Below are 6,194 nucleotides of genomic sequence, written 5' to 3' on the forward strand. Positions count from 1 at the left end.
ACCTCCCGAACATCACATTAGCCAAGTAACTGGTCTGAATGTCCAGGGCACAGAAGACCTCCTCCCCAGTGCTGTCCTCCTATGCACTGTCAACCTCCATGCTGTCATCCTCCACAGGATGTCCTTCGTGCTGTCCTCTGCGCTGTTCTCCGCATTATCCTTCTTTGCGCTACCCTCCTCTGTGCTATCCTCCGTGCTGCCCTCCGTTGCACTGCCCTACTCCATGCTTTCCTCCTCCACATTGTTGTCCTCTTCTGTACCACCCTCCTTCGCGCCGTCTTCCTTCATGCCGTCCTCCATGACGCTCTACTCCACGCTATCCTTCTTAGCACTGTCCTTAACCTGTTTTAAGGTTTTATTGTTCAACCTGACTCCTGAAGTCCTCCTTCTCACGACTTTACCATCAGCACTGAAGAGTACTACGCCACCCTCCTGGGGAAGGGACTATATCCCCCATTTTTATTTTATTTTTTCCTTTTTTATTTATTTTTCCCTGTAACAGGTTTATGGAGGTAAGGACAAGATTGTGGATCCTCTGAGCCTAGAAGTGGTAGGCCAAGATTCACAGATCCTCTAAGCCTTCGTGTATAGGACAATATTTTATTCAGGGGAAAGTGTGATTGTTCTCAGTGAGAGAAACCAAGTAATCTTGTAGATATGATACCTTTTAATGGCCAACAAAATACATGATATTATAGCGCATGATATTCAGTCCCTGCTGTCCTTGTTTGCGCAGTCCTCCTCCCTGCTGTCCTTGTTTGCGCAGTCCTCCTCCCTGCTGTCCTTGTTTGCGCAGTCCTCTTCCCTTCTGTCCTTGTTTGCGCAGTCCTCTTCCCTGCTGTCCTTGTTTACGCAGTTCTCCTCCCTGCTGTCCTTGTTTGCGCAGTCCTCCTCCCTGCTGTCCTTGTTTGCGCAGTCCTCCTCCCTGCTGTCCTTGTTTGCGCAGTCCTCCTCCCTGCTGTCCTTGTTTGCGCAGTCCTCTTCCCTGCTGTCCTTGTTTGCGCAGTCCTCTTCCCTGCTGTCCTTGTTTGCGCAGTCCTCCTCCCTGCTGTCATTGTTTGCGCAGTCCTCCTCCGTGTTGTCCTTGTTTGCGCTGTCCTCCTCCCTGCTTTCCTTGTTTGCGCTGTCCTCCGCCCTGCTCTCCTTCCTTTGCGCAGTCCTCCTCCCTGCTGTCCTTCCTTTGCGCAGTCCTCCTCCCTGCTGTCCTTCGTTTGCGCAGTCCTCCTCCCTGCTGTCCTTCGTTTGCGCAGTCCACCTCCCTGCTGTCCTTCGTTTGCGCAGTCCACCTCCCTGCTGTCCTTCGTTTGCGCTGTCCTCCTCCCTGCTGTCCTTCGTTTGCGCTGTCCTCCTCCCTGCTGTCCTTCGTTTGCGCTGTCCTCCTCTCTGCTGTCCTTCGTTTGCGCTGTCCTCCTCCCTGCTGTCCTTCGTTTGCGCTGTCCTCCTCCCTGCTGCCCTTGTTTCCGCAGTCCTCCTCCCTGCTGTCCTTGTTTGCGCAGTCCTCCTCCGTGTTGTCCTTGTTTGCGCTGTCCTCCACCCAGCTTTCCTTGTTTGCGCTGTCCTCTGCCCTGCTGTCCTTCGTTTGCGCTGTCCTCCTCCCTGCTGTCCTTCCTTTGCGCAGTCCTCCTCCCTGCTGTCCTTCCTTTGCGCAGTCCTCCTCCCTGCTGTCCTTCGTTTGCGCAGTCCTCCTCCCTGCTGTCCTTCGTTTGCGCAGTCCTCCTCCCTGCTGTCCTTCGTTTGCGCAGTCCTCCTCCCTGCTGTCCTTCGTTTGCGCAGTCCTCCTCCCTGCTGTCCTTCATTTGCGCAGTCCTCCTCCCTGCTGTCCTTCGTTTGCGCAGTCCTCCTCCCTGCTGTCCTTCGTTTGCGCAGTCCACCTCCCTGCTGTCCTTCGTTTGCGCAGTCCACCTCCCTGCTGTCCTTCGTTTGCGCAGTCCTCCTCCCTGCTGTCCTTCGTTTGCGCAGTCCTCCTCCCTGCTGTCCTTCGTTTGCGCAGTCCTCCTCCCTGCTGTCCTTCGTTTGCGCAGTCCTCCTCCCTGCTGTCCTTCGTTTGCGCTGTCCTCCTCCCTGCTGTCCTTCGTTTGCGCTGTCCTCCTCCCTGCTGTCCTTCGTTTGCGCTGTCCTCCTCTCTGCTGTCCTTCGTTTGCGCTGTCCTCCTCCCTGCTGTCCTTCGTTTGCGCTGTCCTCCTCCCTGCTGTCCTTCGTTTGCGCAGTCCTCCTCCCTGCTGTCCTTCGTTTGCGCAGTCCACCTCCCTGCTGTCCTTCGTTTGCGCAGTCCACCTCCCTGCTGTCCTTCGTTTGCGCAGTCCTCCTCCCTGCTGTCCTTCGTTTGCGCAGTCCTCCTCCCTGCTGTCCTTCGTTTGCGCAGTCCTCCTCCCTGCTGTCCTTCGTTTGCGCTGTCCTCCTCCCTGCTGTCCTTCGTTTGCGCTGTCCTCCTCCCTGCTGTCCTTCGTTTGCGCTGTCCTCCTCCCTGCTGTCCTTCGTTTGCGCTGTCCTCCTCCCTGCTGTCCTTCGTTTGCGCTGTCCTCCTCCCTGCTGTCCTTCGTTTGCGCTGTCCTCCTCCCTGCTGTCCTTCGTTTGCGCTGTCCTCCTCCCTGCTGTCCTTCGTTTGCGCTGTCCTCCTCCCTGCTGTCCTTCGTTTTGCGCTGTCCTCCTCCCTGCTGTCCTTCGTTTGCGCTGTCCTCCTCCCTGCTGTCCTTCGTTTGCGCTGTCCTCCTCCCTGCTGTCCTTCGTTTGCGCTGTCCTCCTCCCTGCTGTCCTTCGTTTGCGCTGTCCTCCTCCCTGCTGTCCTTCGTTTGCGCTGTCCTCCTCCCTGCTGTCCTTCGTTTGCGCTGTCCTCCTCCCTGCTGTCCTTCGTTTGCGCTGTCCTCCTCCGTGCTGTCCTTCGTTTGCGCTGTCCTTCTCCCTGCTGTCCTTCGTTTGCGCTGTCCTCCTGCGTGCTGTCCTTCGTTTGCGCTGTCCTCCTCCGTGCTGTCCTTCGTTTGCGCTGTCCTCCTCCGTGCTGTCCTTCGTTTGCGCTGTCCTCCTCCGTGCTGTCCTTCGTTTGCGCTGTCCTCCTCCCTGCTGTCCTTCTTTTGCGCTGTCCTCCAGCATGCTCTCCTCAACACTGTCGCCCTCAGCGCGACCGTCTCCACACTGTGCATCCTTCTCCATGCTGTCCTCCTCTGCACTGTGCTCCTCCGTGCCATTTTCCTTCGCAATGTCCTCCTTCTCACCATCCTTCTCCGCAATGTCCTCCTTCTCACCATCCTCCATACTGTCCTCTCCTCCGTGCTGCCTTGTCCTCCTCAGTGCTGTCCTCCCCTGCGCATTCCCCCTCCATGCTATCCTTGTTTGCGCTGTCCTCCTTTTCTGCACTGTCCTTCAGTAATGCTCTTCTTCATGCGGTCCTTATTCGCGCTGCCATGTACTTTCCTGCACTGTCCTCCTCTACGTAGTCCTCCCTCGTGCTATTCTTCTTCACGCTGTCGTCGTCCGCGCTGTTATCTTCTGTTCTGTGCTCCTTCGACCATCCTCCTTCACTCTGTGCTTCTTTGCACAGCCCTCCTTCACACTGTTCTTTTTTGCTCTGTGCTCTTTCGCACTGCCCTCCCCCGCTTTATCCTCCTGCGCAATGTCCTCTTTGGCGCTTCCCTCCTCTGCACTGTGCTCCCCTGCGCAGTTCTTCCCTATGCTGTGCTCCCGTGCGCTGTCCTTCTCCGTGCTGTCACCCTCTGCACTTTCCTTCTCTGCGCTATCCTTCCTTGTGATATTCCCCTTATGGCTTTCCTCCTCCGCGCTACTCCACACTGTCATCCTCCACACTGTCCTTTACGTGCCGTCCTCCTTTGCGACGTCCTCCTCCATGGAGCTGTCCTTCATGACGCTCTTCTCCACACTATTCTCATATGCGCTGTCGTCCTGCGCGCTGTTTATCTCCATGCTGCCCAACTCTGTGCTGTCCATCTCTGCGCTGTCCTCCCCTACGCTGTTCTTCTTTGTGTTGCCCTCCTCTGCATTGTCCCGCTCCGCGCTGTCCTTCTCTGCGCTGTTTTTCTCTGCCCTGTCCTCCATGACACTCTTCTCAGTGCTATCCTCCTTCAAGCTGTCCTCCTCCACGCTCTCCTTCTCCGTGCTGTCCTCCTCCTTGCTGTCTTCCTCTACATTATCCTTATTTACACTGTCCTATTCTGTGCTGTATTCTTCCGTGCTGTCCTTCATGGAATTGCCCTGTTCTGCGCTTTCTACCCTGGCGCTCTCCTCTGCGCTATCTTTCCCTATACTCTAGTTCCCTGCACTGTCGTCCCAAGCACTGTTGTCCTTGCACTTTCGTCCTCCACCCTGTTGTCTTCTGTGCTGTCCTCCGTGCCGTTCTCCACTGCGGCTTCCACGTCAGCGCTATCTTCCTCTGTGCCATTCTCATTCGCGCCATCTTCTGTGACGCTCTCCTCTGAACTGTCCTCCTCCACGCTGTTCACCTCTGCACTCCCCCACGCATCGTCCCCACAATGTGCTGTCCTCCCCTACGCTGACCTGTTTTTCCCTACATTATACCGCCCAGTAATAATGCTGACCCCCACAGTGGCCCCAGTAGTAATGGTGACCCCGCCGGCTTACCCAACCACTCTCATACCCGATTCTGCTTTGCGCGGTCCGTTAACTGGTGATGACACGGAATCCTCCGAATGTAGAGATATCCATGAGAGTGTAACTGCAGTCACAATCTGGGCGAGCTCATCCCCATCCCGGCGTTCTGAGGAGGTGAAGAGCAGAAACGTCGAATAAATGAGAAGTCAGGATCTCACTGCTCTCTACAGCCTTTATCTGCACAGATAATTGCGCCATTTACCCAGTTGTTCAAATTACCCTTTTACCCTGAAAATAAGCCCTATCATGATTTTCAAATTGTGTCCAAGTAGCTATACATGTAAAAATAAAATATTCTGGAGCAAAAATTAATATAAGACACTGTCTTATTTTTGGGGAAACACTGTATATCTATAGCTTCATTATAATATAAGAAACTTGTCACCAGCAGATGGCAGTCAGTGCCTGTAAGATATCACATATCATCACCATGTGCACAAGGAGAGGCGAATACTCTAAGGCCTAATTCCCATGGGCGGATTTCTGACACGTGTCACGTGGCGGAAATCCGCGGCGTTGCCCCGCAGCTATTCGGTTCTATTGAACCTAATAGCGCAATGCTCACAGTGCGGAATTCCACCGTGGAATTCCGCCCTGTGAAAGCACCCATAATCACCCGCTGCATGCTCTATTTGCCACGGGCGTACGCACGGATGGCTTCCATTGCAGTCAACGGAAGCCATCGATCATGCTATCTTCCGCTGTAGCACAGCGGAAGATAGTGTGAAAACGCTTCTCCGCCCACCGACGCCTGCATCATGTGACGCTGTGGGTGTGCCATATGATTATGACGCTGTGGGCGATCCGGAGGTGAGTATGGGGTCTCGGGGGGTTGGGGGGGGGGTGCTGTGACGGTCTCCGCTGCGGAATTTCATTTGCGGAGCCCGTCACGGCAGTGGGCACTAGGCCTAAAGGAGTAGCATCAATACCAAGAGGTAGCGACAGCCCCACTTCCATCTATTACTGCTGACAACCAGCGTGTAAGTCATGTCTGAGAGGTAGTCACAGCCCCGCCCCCATCTATTACTGCTGACACCCAGTCTGTATATCATGTCTGAGAGGTAGTCACAGCCCCGCCCCCATCTATTACTGATGACAAACAGCTTGTATATCATGTCTGAGAGGTAGTCACAGCCCTGCCCCCATCTATTACTGCTGACACCCAGTCTGTATATCATGTCTGAGAGGTAGTCACAGCCCCGCCCCCATCTATTACTGATGACAAACAGCTTGTATATCATGTCTGAGAGGTAGTCACAGCCCTGCCCCCATCTATTACTGCTGACAACCAGCCTGTATATGCTGTCTCAGAGGTAGTCACCGCCCCGCCTTCTGCTGATGACACCAATGATATTATGTGACTGTTTGGCAGAGGTTGAGGTCTCTGCAGTTTTTGGGTCCCTTCTTATTTTCAGTCTCTTGTCATGGTAAATGATGTCACTCTGTTCTTATGATGTCACTGTGTCTGAAGGATTTGTGGGTGTGAATATTTTCTCATTAGTATTTTGAGCTGATTTCTGGTGATTCTCATCCATTTAACCCTTTGGCTGCAGTGCTGACGGCAGTGGCCTTAT

The sequence above is a fragment of the Eleutherodactylus coqui genome, chromosome 2 (genome assembly GCF_035609145.1).
Source record: "Eleutherodactylus coqui strain aEleCoq1 chromosome 2, aEleCoq1.hap1, whole genome shotgun sequence".
In the NCBI taxonomy this organism is placed as follows: Eukaryota; Metazoa; Chordata; class Amphibia; order Anura; family Eleutherodactylidae; genus Eleutherodactylus; species Eleutherodactylus coqui.